The 18,871-nt window shown below is 41.0% G+C and overlaps 1 protein-coding gene across 1 annotated transcript in view; it reads right to left on the bottom strand.

The window, feature by feature from the left end:
* CATSPER3 (cation channel sperm associated 3) overlaps nucleotides 1-18,871 on the bottom strand; it is a 51,061-nt gene that overhangs the window by 27,026 nt on the left and 5,164 nt on the right. The window lies entirely within an intron of this gene.

Below are 18,871 nucleotides of genomic sequence, written 5' to 3'. Positions count from 1 at the left end.
AAAATTAGCCAGGCATGGTGGCTTATGCCTGTAATCACAGCTACTCGGGAAGCTGAGGCAGGAGAATCACTTGAACCTGAGAGCAGAGGTTTCAGGGAGCTGAGATCATGCCACTCACTGCACTACAGTCTGGGCAACGGAGCCAGATTCCATTTCAAAAAAAAAAAATGCATGCAGGTGTCTGATATAGTGATTTTTTTTTCCTTTGGGGAGATAGTAGTGGGATTGCTGGATTGAATGGTAGATACACTTTCAGTTCTTGGAGAAATCTCCATACTGTTTTCCATAGAGGTTGTCCTAATTTACGTTCCTACCAACAATGTATAAGCATTTCCTTTTCACCACAACCACACCAACATCTATGTTGCTTTTTGACTTCTTAATAATGGCTATTCTGGCTGGGGCAAGGTGGTATCTCATTGTGGTTTTAATTTACATTTATTTCCATGTTGATTAGTGTCATATGGAGCATTTTTTCAAATGTTTGTTGGCCATTTGTGTATCTTCTTTTGATAAATGTCTATTCATAGCCTTTGCCCATTTTTTAATGGGATTTGTTTTTCTTGCTAATTTCTTTGAGTTCCTTGTAGATTTTGGATATTACTCCTTTGTCAGATGCATTAATTTGCAAATATTTTCTCCCATTGTGTATGTTGTTTACTTACTCTGATTATTTCCTTTGCAGAAGCTTTTTAGTTGAATCAGGTCCCATTTATATAATTTTGTTGCATTTGCTTTTGGGGTCTCAATCATAAACTGTTTGCCTAGGCCAATGTCCAGAAGAGTTTTTCCCAGGTTGTCTTCTAAAATTTTTATGGGTTCAGGTGTTAGATGTAAGTCTTTATTCCATCTTGAGTTAATTTTTGTATATGGTGAGAGACAAGGATCCAGTTTCATTCTTCCACGTGTGGCTAACCAGTTCTCCCCGCACCATTTATTGAATAGGGTGTCCTTTCCCCAATTTACGTTTTTGTATGCTTTGAATATTGGTTGGTTGTTAAGTATTTGGCCTTATTTCTGGGTTCTCTATTCTTTTCCATTGCATCTATGCATCTACTTTTATACCAGTACCATGCTGTTATGGTTACTATAGCCTTGTAGTATAATTTGAAGTTGGATAATGTGATGCTTCCAGACTTTTTCTTTTTGCTTAGGATTGCTTTGATTTCAATATTTTAATTTATTGAGATTTGTTGTATGGTCTAATATATAATCTATCCTGGAAAGTGATCCTTGTGTACTAGAGAAAAATTGTTTTATCTTCCTGATGAATTGATCCCTTTGTCAATATAATGTCCTTACTTTTCTCTTAGAGCAGTTTCTGCCTTACTATCTATTTTGTCTGGTATTAGTATAGCCACCCCAGCTAACTTTTGGTTTCTATTTGTTTGGAATATCTTTTTCCATCCTTTCACTTTCAACCTATTTGTATCTTTGGTTTGTTTCTTCGTTTGTTTGAGACAGAGTCTCACTCTGTCACCCAGATTGCAGTGTAGTGGTGCAATTTCAGCTCACTGCAACCTCTGCCACCGAGTTCTAGCAATTCTCGTGCCTTAGCCTCCTGGGTAGCTGGGACTACAGGCGTGCACTACCACACCTGGCTAATTTTTGTATTTTTAGTAGAGATGGGATTTCACCATGTTGGCCAGGCTGGTCATGACTATTTGTACCTTTGAATCTAAAGTGAGTCTCCTGTAGACAACATATGATTGGGATTTTAAAAATCTGTTGATCTCTGCCTTTTAATTGGAGAGTTTAATCCATTTATATTTAAAGTAATTACAGATAAAGGACATACTTTTGCTGTTTTGCTATTTGTTTTCTGTATGTCATATATTTTTGTTCAATTCCTCCATTACTGCCTTTTTGTGTATATACCTGATTTTTCTGTAGTGTGCCATTTTTATTCCTTTCTCATTTCCTTTTCTGTACAGTTTTTTTTGGTTGTTCCCTTAGTGTTTACTCTTTGGATTATAATTAACCTCTTAAATTTATAACAATCTATTTTTAATTAATACAACCTTAGCTTCAATAGTATATAACAATTCTGCTCTATACAGCTTCATCTCTCTTCCTTCATGTTTTTGTGATTATAAACTACTCCTTCAAACATGTGTGCCCATTAACTATAACATTGGTATTTTAAGCCATATATTTTTAAAAAGAGTTACAAACCAAAATATACAATACCACTAGCTTTTGTATTTACTGATGCAGTTGCCTTACCCAAGTTCTTTCTTGTTCATTTCCACCTACAAAACCACTTTTATCATTTTTTTTGAGGGCAGGTTTACTAGCAACAAACCCTCTCATTTTTGTTTATCTGGAAGTCTTTATTTCCCCTTCATTTTTGAAGGATAATTTTGCTGAATACAGTATTTCTCATTGACAGTATTTTTTTCTTTTATATTTTAAACATGGCATTTCACTGTGTTTTGACCTCCATAGTTTCTGAGGAGAAATCAGCTGTTAATCTTATTGCGGTTTCTTGTATGTGACAACTTGCTTATCCCTTGCTGTTTTCAAGATTCTCACTGTATTTTTGGCTTTTGACAGTTTGATCATGTGTCTTAGTGTGGCTCTTTTTATGTTTCTCCTTCTTGGAATTCATTGGAATTTCTGGATATATATATTCATGTCTCTCATCAAATTTGGGGATTTGGGGCCATTATTTCTTTAAATATTCTTTCTGCCTTATTTTCTCCTCTCCTTCTGGAACCCCTGTTATGTGTATGTTAGTATGTTTTATGGTGTCCCACACTTCTCATAGGCTCTGTTCATTTGTCATCATTATTTTTTCTTTCTGCTTCTCAAACTGAACAAGTTAACTGACATGTCTTCAAGTTCACCAATTCTTTCTTCTACCTACTCAAATCTGTTACTGAATCCCCCTAGATAACCTCCGCCTCCTGGGTTCAGGCAATTCTCCTGCCTCAGTCTCCCAAATAGCTGGGATTACAGGCCCTGCCACCAAGCCCGGCTAATTTTTGTATTTTTAGTAGAGGCAACATTTCACCACGTTGGCCAGGCTGGTCTTGAACTCCTGACCTCAAGTGATCCACCCACCTCAGCCTCCCAAATTGCCAGGATTACAGGCAGGAGCCACCGCACCTGGCCTCTTTGAGCATTTGTTTTTAAAGCCTTTGTCTAGTAATTCCAATGACTGGGTTTCCTCAGGAAGAGTTTCTGTTCATTGTATAAGTCATACATTTTTGTTTCTTTGATTGCTTTATAATATTTTGTTGAAAACCAAATGTTTTAAATATTGCAACATGGTAAGTTTGGAAATCAAATTCTTCCCCCTCTTCATGGTTTGTTTTTGTTGTTTTATATGAGTTGCATTTACTTGTTTCGTGACTTTTCTAAGCTATTTTTGCAAAGAACTATATTCTTTGTTGTGTGTGATCTCTGAAGTCTCTATTTCTTCACTTCTGGTCAACTAGTGTTTTGACAGGGATTTTCTATCTATTTATTTTTTGAGACAGAGTCTCACTCTGTCACCCAGGCTAGAGTGCAGTGGCACAATCTCGACTCACTGCAACCTCTGCCTCCCAGCTTCAAGCAATTCTCCTACCTCAGCCTCCTGAGCAGCTGGGATTATAGGCACCATGCCTGGCTAATTTTTTTGTATTTTTAGTAGAGACAGGGTTTCACCATGTTGGCCAGGCTGGTCTCGAACTCATGACCTCAAGTGATCTGCCTGCCTGGGCCTCCCAAAGTGCTGTGACTACAGACATGAGCCACCGTGCCCGGCCAACAGAGATTTTCTTAAATGTCTCAAGCAAAAAGAAAGAAGGAAAAAGAAAGGAAAAAAGGGAGAGAGACAGGGTTTGGGGAAAAAATGAAGGGAAGAAGAGGGAAAGAAGAAACAAAAGAAGGAAGGGAGGAAAGAGGAAGAAAGAAAAAGGAAAAATAAAGAGAAATAAGAAAAAGAGAGAGAGAGAAAGGCCAGGCATTGTAACTCATGCCTGAATCCCAGTGCTTTGGGAGGCCAAGGCAGGAGAATCTCTTGAGACCAGGAGTTTGAGAGCAACATAGTGAGATACCATATCTACAAAAAACATTTTTTAATTAGCTGGACATGGTGGTGTATGCATGTAGTCCTAGCTACTCAGGAGGCTGATACATGGGGATCTTTTGAGTCCAAGGGTTTAAGGCTGATTGAGCTATAATCATGTCATTGCACCCAAGCCCAGGCAATAGAGTGAGACCATCTGATAAAGAAAGGAGGAAAGGGGCCAGGCATGGTGGCTCACACCTGTAATCTCAGCACTTTGGGAGGCTGAGGCGGGAGGATCATGAGGTCAGGAGATCGAGACCATCCTGGCCAACGTGGTGAAACCCCGTCTCTACTAAAAATACAAAAATTAGCTGGGTGTGGTGGTGCATGCCTGTAATCCCAGCTACTCGGGAGGCTGAGACAGGAGAATCACTTGAACCAGGGAGCTGGAGGTTGCAGTGAGCCAAGATCACGCCATAGCACTCCAGCCTGGCAACAGAGCAAGACTCCATCTCAAAAAAAAAAAAGAAAAAAGAAAGAAAGAAAAAAAAAAAAGAAAGGAGGAAAGGAAGGAGGGAAGGAGGGAGGGAAGGAAGGTGGGAGGAAAGGAAGGTGGGAGGAAAGGAAGAGAGGAGGGAGGGAGGGAGGAGGGAAACAAAAAAAGAGAAAGAAAGGAGAATAAAGGAGAGGAGAGAAAAAGGAAAGCTAGAAGAAGATAAGCTAGGCATGGTGGCTCATGCCTGTAACCCCAGTGCTTTGGGAGGCCCAGGCAGGAGGATCTCCTGAGGCCAGGAGTTCAAGGCCAGCCTAGGCAACATAGTGAGACCCCATCTCTACAAAAAAATTAAAAATTAGCTGGGCATGGTGATATATATCTGTAGTCCTAGCTACTCAGCAGGCTGAGACAGGAGGATCCCTTGAGTCCAGGAGTTTAAGGCTGCAGTGAGCTATGATCATGTCACTTCACTCTAGCTCAGACAACAGAGTAAGACTTTGTCTCAAAAAGAAAGAATAAAAGGAGGGAAGGGTAGGAAAGGAGGGAGGGAAGGGTGGGAAATGAGGGAGGGAGGGAAGGAGGGAGGGAGGGAGGGAGGAAGAAAAGTTCTCCTAGATTTTTTAGATTGGCTCCATGTTGGGGTACTCCTTCAGTGCTTAGCAAAGCCATTTACAACTCTACATTACCCCTAACTTCCAGTTTTTACTGAGCCTAAAGATCAGCTAAAGGTGAAATCTTGAGATTTTAGGTCTTTTTGAAACATTCATCCTGCCCTGGGCATGAATGCTTTCTAAATTCCTCCATATACACAGGAGCTTCTCAATGTCCTACTTATCCAAAGAATCCCCCTTCTAGGCCTTTCTTCCTACACTTCAGTATGTCCATTGTTTGCTTTAACTTTTTTTGCCCCAGGCAGCAATAGACTGTTCATATGCCTTTTAATGTTTGTAATATATTCCCTCTCCATAGCCACCTTTCTGCTTTGAGAAAATTCCAAGCTAGGTGAAACAAAAGCAGTCAACTTCCATCAGTCCTTCAACTGGCTCTCAGGTCAAAATGGACCAATACAATTCTTTAAGAACAAGGTCTGGGTTAGTGCACGGTGGCTCATGACTGTTGGGAGATCCAAGGTGAGTGGATCACTTGAGCCCAGGGGTCTGAGACCAGCCTGGGCAGCATAGCGACACCCCATCTCTACAAAACATACAAAAATTAGCTGGGCATGATAGTGCATGCCTATGGTCCCAGCTACTCAGGAGGCTGAGGTGGGAGGATTGCTTGAGCCCAAGTAGCTGAGGCTGCAACGATCTGTGATCACACCTCTGCACTCCAGCCTGGGTAAAAGAGCAAGACCCCATCTCAACAAACAAACAAATAAAGTCTGCTCTGGAATCAAGGACCAGGGTTCTGCATTAGGAATGTGAGCTGCTGTCTTCAGGATCATGACCATGCTGGGGAGGGGAGTGGACAAGGCAAGTGAAAATATAACAAAACTGGCCAGGCACGGTGGCTCATGCCTGTAGTCCCAGCACTTTGAGAGGCCGAGGCAGGCGGATCACAAGGTCAGGAGATCGAGACCATCCTGGCTAACACGGTGAAACCCCATCTCTACTAAAAGTACAAAAAAAAATTAGCCGGGCATGGCAGCGTGCACCTGTAGTCCCAGCTACTCAGGAGGCTGAGGCAGAAGAATGGTGTGAACCCAGGAGGTGGAGCTTGCAGTGAGCTGAGATCGCCCCACTGCACTCCAACCTGGGTGACGGAGTGAGACTCTGTCTCAAAAAAAGAAAAAGAAAAGAAAAGAAAATATAACAAAACTATTTTCCTAACTTTTAAAATATGTATGTGAACAAAGACAGTTTTATTTCTTCCTTTCCAGTCTTTAAATGTTTATTTCTTTTTCTTGTTTTACTGCATTAGCCATGACTTCCAGTATGATGTTAAATAGGAGTGGTGAAAGTAGGCATGCTTTTCTTGTTCCTGATCTTAGTAGGAAGGCATCAAGTTTCTCATCATTAGGTATAATGTTTGCAATCAGTTTTTTTATAGATTGTGTTTTGTTTTTTAACTTTTGTTTTAATTGACATATAATAATTGTATGTATTTATGGGGTACAGTATGATGTTTCAAGACATATATACAATGTGTAATGTCAAATCAGGGTAATTAGCATATTCATCACCTCAAACACGTCATTTCTTTGTGATAAGAACATTCAAAGTCCTCTCTTCTAGCTATTTTGAAGTATACAATGCATATTGCTAAATATCATCACCCTATTGCACAGAACACCAAAATTAACTCCTTCTATCTAACTGTAACTTTGTACCTCATTAACCAACCTCTGCTCCTCTCCTTCCCCCCAGCTCTTCCCAGCCTTTAGCAACCACTATTCACGTAATATGGTTTGGATGTTCGTCTCCTCCCAATCTCATGTTGAAATGTGGTTCCCAATGTTGGAGATGGGGCCCAGCAGGAGTTGACTGGATCATGGGAGCAGATACCTCATGAATGGTTTAGCACCATTCCATTGGTGATAAGTGAGTTCTCACTCTGAGTTCACATGAGATCTCGTTGTTTAATAGTGTGTGGCAATTCCCCCCTCTCTCTCTTGCTCTCTCTCTCACCATGTGACATGCTGGCTCCCCTTTGCCTTCTACCATGTAAGTTTCCTGGGACCCTCACCAGAAGCAGATGCTGGCACCATACTTCTTGTATGGTCTGCAGAACCATGAGCCAAAATATAACCTCTTTTCTTTATAAATTACTCAGCCTCAGGTATTTCTTTACAGCAACACAAAAACTAATATGGGAAAATGGTACCAGAAGTGTGGTACTGACATAAAGATACCTGAAAATGTGGAAGCAGCTTTGGAACTAGGTAACAGGGAGAACGGAAGAGCTTGGAAGTCTCAGAAGTCAGGAAGACGAGGAAAAGTTTGGAACCTCTTAGAGACTGGTTAAATGGTTGTGACCAAAATGCTGATAAAGATATGGACAGTGAAGCCCAGGCTGATGAGGTCTCAGATGGAGATGTGGAGTCTATTGAGAACGACAATAAAGGTCATCCTTGTTATCCCTTAGCAAAGAACTTGGTTGCATTGTTTCCATATCCTAGGGCTTTGTGGAAGGCTGAACATAAGAGTGATGACTTAGGGAATCTAGCAGAAGAAATTTCTAAGCAGCAAAATGTTCAAGATGTGTCCTGGCTGCTTCTAACAGCCTATGATCAGATATGGGAGCAAAGAAGAGGTTAAAGTTGGAACTTACATTTAAAAGGGAAGCACAGTATAAAAGTCTGGACAATTTGCAGACTCACCATTTGGCAGAGACAGAGAAAGCCCTATCAGGAGAGAAATTCAAGCAGGCTATGAAGCAACCACTTGCTAGAGAGATTAGCATGACTGAAAGGGAGCCAAGTGCTAATATCCAAGACAATGGGGAAAAGGCCCTGAAGGCATTTCAGAGATCAAGGCAGCCCCTCTCATAACAGGCCCAGGGGCATAAGAGGATTGAATGATTTCTGGGGCCAGGCCCAGGGCCCTGCTGCCCTGAGCAGCCTTGGGACACTGCTCCCCACATCCTGGCTTCTCCAGCTCCAGTCTTAGCTCAAATAAGGTCTGCTCTGGAACCCATATTGCTGGGGCCATGACTTTGGAGAGCACAAGCTGCTGCAAGCCTTGGTGGCTTCCACATGGTGTTAAGTCTGTGGGCTTAGGGAATGCAAGAGCAGAGGAGGTTTAGCAGCTTTCCTCTAGATTGCAGAGGATGTATAAGAAAGCCCAGGTGTCCAGGCAGAAGCCTGCTATAGGGCCAGAGTCCTCACAGAGAACCTTTACTAAACAGTGCAAAGAGGAAATGTGGGGCTAGAGCCCCCACACAGTCTCCACTAGGGCACTGCCTAGTGGAGCTGTGGGAAGGGACCCACTGCTCTCCAGACCCAAGAATGATAGAGCCATGGGCAGCTTGCATCCTAAGCCTAGAAAAGCTGCAGGTACTCAACTCCAACCCATGAGAGCAGACACAGGGAGTGCACCATGCAAAGCCACTGGGGTGGAGCTCCCCAAGGCCCCGAGAGCCCACCCCTTGCACCAGCTTACATTCCCAATGTGAAACCCTGCTCCTTGGTTCCAGAGGCAATGGAACAGACCTTGGGTTTTTGGTGTGTGTGTGGGGGGGGGGGGGGTGGAGGGGGGGGTTTGTTTTTGTTGTTTTGGTATGGGGTCTTGCTCTGTTACCCAGGCTGGATTGCAGAGGTGTGATCACAGATCATCACTCAGGCTCAAGCAATCCTCCCAAGCATCTGGTGCCAGCATCACCAGAAGCAGATGCTGGTACTATGCTTCCTGTACAGCCTGTAGAACCATGAGCCAAAATAAAACCTCTTTTATTTATAAATTACCCAGCCTCAGGTATTTCTTTTTAGCAATGCAAAAACTAACTAATATACTACCTCTATGAGTCAACTTTTTTAGATTCCACATGAGTGAGATCATGTAGTATTTGTTCTTCTGTGCTTGGCTTATTTCACTTAACATAATGTCTTCTAAGTTTATCCATGTTGCTGCAAATGACAGGATTTTGTTCTTTGTTACGTGTGAATAGTATTCTATTGTGTATATATAGCACATTTTAAAATCCATTCACCCATTGGTGAACACTTAGGTTGATTCCGTATCTTGGCTATTTAGAACAGTGTTACAATAAACATGGGATTGCAGATATCTCTTCAATATACAGATTTCATTTTCTTTGGCTATATACTCAGTAGTGAGATTGTTGAATCATATGGTAGTTCTAATTTTCTGAGGAACCTCCATAATGTTGTCCATAACAGCTGTACTAATTTACACTCCTGCCAACAATGTATGAGTTCCCCTTTCTCCACAACCTCACCAGCATTTATTTGTTGTCTTTTTTTTTTTTTTTTAAAGAGACAAGGTCTCACTCTGTCACCCAGGTGGGAGCACAGTGGTGCAATCATGGCTCACTACAGCCTTGACCTCCTGAGCTCAGGCAATCCTCTTACCTCGGCCTTCTGAGTAGCTGGGACTATAGACACATGGCACCATGCCTGTTTTTTTGTTTGTTTGTTTGTTTTTCCCCACAGAGACAGGGTCTCACTATGTTGCCTGGGCTTTTTTTTTTTTTTTTTTTTGTCTTTTTTATAAGCTTTCCTAGAGCATTTCCACATGTTCAATGCTCTAGCAACTTACCACTCTGCCTCAGCCTTCATTCCCTGCTTGCACAGAGCTTCAAGGTTAGCCAGAGGTGAGAGATCAGGGCTCTCTCACATCTTTCCCAGCACCTTCGGTGGGGTTCCCAGAAGTGTTAATAATTTCTCAGTTTCACAGTTAACCAGGGGCTTTCATACATGTTATTTTCAATGGCTGTACCACCACCCTGTGAGTTGTATATTAATTATATCATTTTACAAATGATATAATTTTACAAATGTTGCAGACAAACCACAGAGAGCTTAAGTAACTTGTCCAAATTCTCAGTTAGTAGTAAGGTAGGAAGCTGGGGCTTGAACCCAAATCTGTATGACTCCAAAGTCTGCACATCACAGAACATCCCCTAGGCTTGCAAACCAGGTCCCTAAACCAGGATACATGCTTAGTGACCCTTATGGCCTCAGGAGGGCAAACAGAGGATTTAGGCTCCTCAATTTGTCTCTTTTCTGACCCCTGCCAAGTCCTATACCTAACATGATGTTCCACAGTCCATAACCAATCTCTGGATTTGTGGTGTGGAATTCACTGCCATACCAACATGTTCACAGAAGTGGTGCCAAATGGATCTGACACATTTTAAGCATTAATTATGGTATCCCACCACCTCGACTGCCTCTGACACCACACTATGTTTATGCTAACCTTTTCACCCCCAAGAAGGAAATTTGCTATTTATCCTAAAGATAAGAAGAGTATATTTTTAACCTTTTTATTGCAAAATAAACACACATATAGAACAACATGAACAAATATATAGCGTAATAAATTATTTCAAGGCTGATATCCCTGTAACTACCACCTAGGTCAAGAAATAGAACTCTGCCATCCCAGAAGCCCCTCATGTGCCCCACATCCCAATTACAACTCCCTCCCTCCACCCAAAATTAACCACTATCCAAATTTTTATAGTAATTAATACCTTGTATTTCTTTATAGATAGAAATTCATGTATGTATCCCTAGAACTAATAAGTCGTCTTGCCATTTTATAAATTTTTAAACTTTTGGTGTATCTTTTAAGTCTCCCATTCCTTTTTCTTTCCTTACAATTTATCTGTTAAAGAACCTGGGGAGTTTGACTTGTAAAATCTCCCAGTCTGGATTTTGCTGAGTGCACGCTCATGGTACAGTTAAGCATATCCCTCTGGCCTCCATATCTCCTGATCTCTTTGGCAAGATTAGAGGTGCTGTTCTTTTATAGACGGCACATAATTTCTGGTTATCTCTCTTTTTATGATGGTAGCAGCCACTGATGCTCAGTGCCTAGATCAATTACTTCCTTGGGCATTGAAAAACTGTGATATTCTATCATTTCTTTTTCACTTATTAAGGGGGACATATCTATAAAAAGATGTTTCCCCTCACCTACTATATGCTTACTCAGTATTGCAGTTCACATAAGGTCAGTAATGCTTGACTCTTTCCCTTAATTTACTAATTATCAAGATAAAGGATTAGCTCCTTATCATCCTCCAAAAGTGGACAGTTTGTTTTAAGGTATCATTAAAACCTCATAGATTATTTGATGAGTTTCAATACATGGCAATTATTATTCTTATTGGAGCTCAAACTGTCCCATCTTTGGCCAGTAGTAAAACCTCACAAATTATTTAATGAGTTTCAATACATGGCAATTATTATTCTTATTGGAGCTCAAACTGTCCCATCTTTTGCCAGTAGTAAAACCTCACAGATTAATGAGTTTCAATACATGGCAATTATTCTTCTTATTGGAGCTCAAACTGTCCCATCTTTGGCCAGTAGGACTCTTCACATAGTCTCCTGAGACTTTTGACATGACCCCAGGAGTCTTTGATAGCTTTCTTGCTAGGTCTATGACAAGATAATCCTGGTTCATCTCGTGTACCTCCTGCCCTAGACCTGGAATTGGTTATTTCTCAAAGTCCTGGGTTCTATCTTCCATGAGTATCCTGGTTCTTAAGAACACAGGAGGTGACAGAAATAAACTGTCCCATAATTACTCAATCGCCTTATCCTGTATTACACACATACAAGTCTCAGAATAACACTACTAATAGTGTTGCCACTAAGCTGATTACTGAAAATGATTTTGAAACTTTTTATATTGGCTTTCCCCATTGTCTCCCATTTTTTAGTCATACTCTATCTTCACTGTCAGAGGATGCATTCATTATATACTATATTCTCTCTGCTAAACCACAATTAATATTAGTTCTACAAATAACTACATTTTTTTTTTTTTTTTTTGAGATGGAGTCTCGCTTTGTCGCCCAGGCTGGAGTGCAGTGGCGCGATCTCGGCTCACTGCAAGCTCCGCCTCCCGGGTTCACACCATTCTCCTGCCTCAGCCTCCCGAGTAGCTGGGATTACAGGCGCCCGCCAACACGCCTGGCTAATTTTTTATATTTTTTTAGTAGAGACGGGGTTTCACCGTAAATAACTACATATTTAATGCTCATCTTCAGTCCTAATGTTGATGCTTCTCTAATCATTTTGGTTGGCTGAAACCTATTCTTTAGTAAATTACTAAGGAAGGGCTCATGGAAACAATATTCCCCAAGTTTTTGAATATTGATGAATTTGTCTATGTCCTTTATACTTGAAAGTCAATTTTTCTGATCTAAAATTCTTGGTTTACATTTGCTTTGCTGAAGTATCTTAAATATGTAACTCTATTGTCTTTTGGCATAATATATTACCATAGCAAAGTTTGATGATAAGTAATTGTCTTCTTATAAGCCACATTGCATTGATACTTAGTTTCCTTCACCCCCTCTTTCCTTTAAAATCCAGTAATTTTACTAGAATATGTTTTGGTGTTTATTGTTCAAAGTCCATATTCTCAGGTATGCAATGTGTGCTCTTTCAACATACAGTTCCAAATCTTTTGTTTCAGGTAACTTTTCTTGGATTATAGACTTCAGCATTTGTTCTGTTCCTTTGCTTTGTTTCTGTTTTGTTTCAAATTCAGGGACTCCTATTGTCATTAAGCTCGATTTTTTTCCCCATCTTCGATGTTCATCATTTTCTCTTGAAACCTTTTCATCTCTTCATTTCTTATTGATTTAAAAAATTTCCTACATTTAATCCTATATTTCTCTTAAGCTATTATCTGTTGCAATTAATAGCTCTTAGTCTATTTTAGTCTTTATTTTTGAAATTTTTATTTCTAATTCTTTCCTGAGTTTTGTCTTTTCACTTCTATTCTTTCCTATCTTGTATCACTTTCTTAAACATCTGCCTTGTTTTAAAGTCGTATGCTACAGTCTCTCCCTGTTTTGTGGGCATGTCTTTGTGGCGGGCTTTCATTATCTATGGGTTAAGTATCTCTTATCTGAAATGCTTGGAACAGAAGTGTTTTGGATCTCAAATTTTTTGGATTTTGGAATATTTGCATTTTCTTTACCAGCTGAACAACACACATCTGAAAATCCAAAATCCAAAATGCTCCAGTAAGCCTTTCCTTTGAGACGGGGTTTCACCGTAAATAACTACATATTTAATGCTCATCTTCAGTCCTAATGTTGATGCTTCTCTAATCATTTTGGTTGGCTGAAACCAAATGCTCAGTGCTCAAAATGTTTTGCATTTTGTAGCATTTCAGGTTCCAGATTTTCAAATTCGGGATGCTCAGCCTGTATAAGGGGATTATTCTCTACCTTATTCTCTTTTTTCTTACAGTAATTTTGTATGAGACTTTATCTCAACCCTTTTTTTCTAAAAACACAATTATAGCACCATCAATCTTTTTCTATTGTGCTGTTTTACATAAAATTTGTTTTCTTGAGCTTTTAGAAGATGGTGTGGTTCTAACCTCACTGAGCTCATTCTTCTGCTTTTGTGTTGTGTTTAAAAATGCAGTAGCTTGAGGGTGGAGCCAAGATGGCCGAATAGGAACAGCTCCGGTCTCCAGCTCCCAGCCCCAGCGACACAGAAGACGGGTGATTTCTGCATTTCTGCTTGAGGTACCGGTTTCATCTCACTAGGGAGTGCCTAACAGTGGGGGCAGGACAGTCCGTGAAGCGCACTGTGCGCGAGCCGAAGCAGGGCGAGGCATTGCCTCACTCGGGAAGCGCAAGGGGTCAGGGAGTTCCCTTTCCTAGTCAAAGAAAGGGGAAACAGACAGCACCTGGAATATCGGGTCAGTTCCATCCTAATACTGCGCTTTTCCAACGGGCCTGGAAAACGGCACACTAGGAGATTGTGTCCCGCACCTGGCTCGGAGGGTCCTATGCCCACGGAGTCTCGCTGATTGCTAGCACAGCAGTCTGAGATCAAGCTGCAAGGCGGCAGCGAGGCTGGGGGAGGGGCGCCCGCCATTGCCCAGGCTTGCTTAGGTAAACAAAGCAGCCAGGAAGCTCCAACTGGGTGGAGCCCACCACAGCTCAAGAAGGCCTGCCTGCCTCTGTAGGCTCCACCTCTGGGGGCAGGGCACAGACAAACAAAAACTCAGCAAGAACCTCCACAGACTTAAATGTCCCTGTCTGACTGACAGCTTTGAAGAGAGTAGTGGATCTCCCAGCACGCAGCTGGAGATCTGAGAACGGACAGACTGCCTCCTAAAGTGGGTCCCTCACCCCCAAGCAGCCTAACTGGGAGGCACCCCCCCAGTAGGGACAGACTGACACCTCATTCAACCGGGTACTCCTCTGAGACAAAACTTTCAGACGAACTATCAGACAGCTGAATTTGTGGTCTCACGAAAATCCGCTGTTCGGCAGCCACCGCTGCTGACACCCAGCCAAACAGGGTCTGGAGTGGACCTCTAGTAAACTCCAACAGACCTGCAGCTGAGGGTCCTGTCTGGTAGAAGGAAAACTAACAAACAGAAAGGACATCCACACCAAAAACCCATCTGTACATCACCATCATCAAAGACAAAAAGTAGATAAAACCACAAAGATGGGGAAAAAACAGAGCAAAAAAACTGGAAACTCTAAAAAACAGAGCACCTCTCCTCCTCCAAAGGAACGCAGTTCCTCACCAGCAACGGAACAAAGCTGGATGGAGGATGACTTTGACGAGTTGAGAGAAGAAGGCTTCAGATGATCAAACTACTCTGAGCTACGAGAGGAAATTCAAAACAATAGCAAAGAAGTTAAAAACTTTGAAAAAAAATTAGAAGAATGGATAACTAGAATAACCAATGGAGAGAAGGGCTTAAAGGAGCTGATGGAGCTGAAAGCCAAGTTTCGAGAACTACGCGAAGATTGCAGAAGCCTCAGTAGCAGATGCGATCAACTGAAAGAAAGGGTATCGCTGATGGAAGATGAAATGAATGAAATGAAGAGAGAAGGGAAGTTTAGAGAAAAAAGAATAAAAAGAAATGAACAAAGCCTCCAAGAAATTTGGGACTATGTGAAAAGACCAAACCTACGTCTGATTGGTGTACCTGAAAATGATGGGGAGAATGGAACCAAGTTGGAAAACACTCTGCAAGATATTATCCAGGAGAACTTCCCCAATCTAGCAAGGCAGGCCAGCATTCAGATTCAGGAAATACAGAGAACGCCACAAAGATACTCCTCGAGAAGAGCAACTCCAAGACACATAATTGTCAGATTCACCAAAGTTGAAACGAAGGAAGAAATGTTAAGGGCAGCCAGAGAGAAAGGTCGGGTTACCCACAAAGGGAAGCCCATCAGACTAACAGCTGATCTCTCAGCAGAAACTCTACAAGCCAGAAGAGAGTGGGGGCCGATATTCAACATTCTTAAAGAAAAGAATTTTCAACCCAGAATTTCCTATCCCGCCAAACTAAGCTTCATAAGTGAAGGAGAAATAAAATACTTTACAGACAAGCAAACGCTGAGTGATTTTGTCACCACCAGGCCTGCCCTAAAAGAGCTCCTGAAGGAAGCACTAAACATGGAAAGGAACAACCGGTACCAGCCACTGCAAAAACATGCCAAATTGTAAAGACCATCGAGGCTAGGAAGAAACTATAGCAACTAACGAGCAAAATAACCAACTAACATCATAATGACAGGATCAGATTCACACATAACAATATTAACGTTAAATGTAAATGGGCTAAACGCTCCAATCAAAAGACACAGACTGGCAAACTGGATAAGGAGTCAGGACCCATCAGTGTGCTGTATTCAGGAAACCCATCTCACGTGCAGAGACACACATAGACTCAAAATAAAGGAATGGAGGAAGATCTATCAAGCAACTGGAAAACAAAAAAAGACAGGGGTTGCAATCCTAGTCTCTGATAAAATAGACTTTAAACCAACAAAGATCAAAAGAGACAAAGAAGGCCATTACATAATGGTAAAGGGATCAATTCAACAAGAAGAGCTAACTATCCTAAATATATATGCACCCAACACAGGAGCACCCAGATTCATAAAGCAAGTCCTCAGTGACCTACAAAGGGACTTAAACTCCCACACAATAATAATGGGAGATTTTAACACCCCACTGTCAACATTAGACAGATCAACAAGACAGAAAGTTAACAAGGATATCCAGGAATTGAACTCAGCTCTACATAAAGTGGACCTAATAGACATCTGCAGAACTCTCCACCCCAAGTCAACAGAATATACATTTTTTTCAGCACCACACCACACCTATTCCAAAATTGACCACATAGTTGGAAGTAAAGCTCTCCTCAGCAAATGTAAAACAACAGAAATTATAACAAACTGTCTCTCAGACCACAGTTCAATCAAACTAGAACTCAGGATTAAGAAACTCACTCAAAACCGCTCAACTACATGGAAACTGAACAACCTGCTCCTGAATGACTATTGGGTACATAATGAAATGAAGGCAGAAATAAAGATGTTCTTTGAAACCAACGAGAACAAAGACACAACATACCAGAATCTCTGGGACACATTCAAAGCAGTGTGTAGAGGGAAATTTATAGCACTAAATGCCCACAAGAGAAAGCAGGAAAGATCCAAAATTGACACCCTAACATCACAATTAAAAGAACTAGAAAAGCAAGAGCAAACACATTCAAAAGCTAGCAGAAAGCTAGAAATAACTAAAATCAGAGCAGAACTGAAGGAAATAGAGACACAAAAAACCCTTCAAAAAATTAATGAATCCAGGAGCTGGTTTTTTGAAAAGATCAACAAAATTGATGGACCGCTAGCAAGACTAATAAAGAAGAAAAGAGAGAAGAATCAAATAGATGCAATAAAAAATGAAAAAGGGGATATCACCACCGATCCCACAGAAATACAATCTACCATCAGAGAATACTACAAATACCTCTATGCAAATAAACTAGAAAATCTAGAAGAAATGGATAAATTCCTCGACAAATACACCCTCCCAAGACTAAACCAGGAAGAAGTCGAATCTCTGAATAGACCAATAACAGGTTCTGAAATTGTGGCAATAATCAATAGCTTACCAACCAAAAAGAGTCCAGGACCTGATGGATTCACAGCTGAATTCTACCAGAGGTACAAGGAGGAACTGGTACCATTCCTTCTGAAACTATTCCAATCGATAGAAAAAGAGGGAATCCTCCCTAACACATTTTATGAAGCCAGCATTGTCCTGATACCAAAACCTGGCAGAGACATAACCAAAAAAGAGAATTTCAGACCAATATCCTTGATGAACATTGATGCAAAAATCCTCAATAAAATACTGGCAAACCGAATCCAGCAGCACATCAAAAAGCTTATCCACCATGATCAAGTGGGCTTCATCCCTGGGATGCAAGGCTGGTTCAACATACGCAAATCAATAAATGTAATCCAGCATATAAACAGAACCAAAGACAAAAACCACATGATTATCTCAATAGATGCAGAAAAGGCCTCTGACAAAATTCAACAACCCTTCATGCTAAAAACTCTCAATAAATTAGGTATTGATGGGACGTATCTCAAAATAATAAGAGCTATATACGACAAACCCACAGCCAATATCATACTGAATGGGCAAAAACTGGAAGCATTCCCTCTGAAAACTGGCACAAGACAGGGATGCCCTCCCTCACCGCTCCTATTCAACATAGTGCTGGAAGTTCTGGCCAGAGCAATCAGGCAGGAGAAGGAAATAAAGGGTATTCAATTAGGAAAAGAGGAAGTCAAATTGTCCCTGTTTGCAGATGACATGATTGTATATCTAGAAAACCCCATTGTCTCAGCCCAAAATCTCCTTAAGCTGATTAGCAACTTCAGCAAAGTCTCAGGATACAAAATCAATGTACAAAAATCACAAGCATTCTTGTACACCAATCACAGACAAACAGAGAGCCAAATCATGAGTGAACTCCCATTCACAATTGCTTCAAAGAGAATAAAATACCTAGGAATCCAACTTACAAGGGATGTGAAGGACCTCTTCAAGGAGAACTACAAACCACTGCTCAATGAAATCAAAGAGGATACAAACAAATGGAAGAACATTCCATGCTCATGGGTTGGAAGAATCAATATCGTGAAAATGGCCATACTGCCCAAGGTAATTTATAGATTCAATGCCATCCCCATCAAGCTACCAATGACTTTCTTCACAGAATTGGAAAAAACTACTTCAAAGTTCATATGGAACCAAAAAAGAGCCCGCATCACCAAGTCAATCCTAAGCCAAAAGAACAAAGCTGGAGGCATCACGCTACCTGACTTTAAACTATACTACAAGGCTACAGTAACCAAAACAGCATGGTACTGGTACCACAACAGAGACATAGATCAATGGAACAGAACAGAGCCCTCAGAAATGATGCCGCATAGCTACAACTATCTGATCTTTGACAAACCTGACAAAAACAAGAAATGGGGAAAGGATTCCCTATTTAATAAATGGTGCTGGGAAAACTGGCTAGCCATATGTAGAAAGCTGCAACTGGATCCCTTCCTTACACCTTATACAAAAATTAATTCAAGATGGATTAAAGACTTATATGTTAGACCTAAAACCATTAAAATCCTACAAGAAAACCTAGGCAATACCATTCAGGACATAGGCGTGGGCAAGGACTTCATGTCTAAAACACCAAAAGCAATGGCAACAAAAGCCAAAGTCGACAAATGGGATCTCATTAAACTAAAGAGCTTCTGCACAGCAAAAGAAACTATCATCAGAGTGAACAGGCAACCTACAGAATGGGAGAAAATTTTTGCAACCTACTCATCTGACAAAGGGCTAATATCCAGAATCTACAATGAACTCAAAC

The sequence above is a fragment of the Hylobates moloch genome, unplaced genomic scaffold (assembly GCF_009828535.3).
Source record: "Hylobates moloch isolate HMO894 unplaced genomic scaffold, HMol_V3 SCAFFOLD_6, whole genome shotgun sequence".
In the NCBI taxonomy this organism is placed as follows: domain Eukaryota; kingdom Metazoa; phylum Chordata; class Mammalia; order Primates; family Hylobatidae; genus Hylobates; species Hylobates moloch.
Note: the sequence above shows the minus strand (reverse complement) of the source record. Positions and strands in the feature narration are given on the sequence as shown.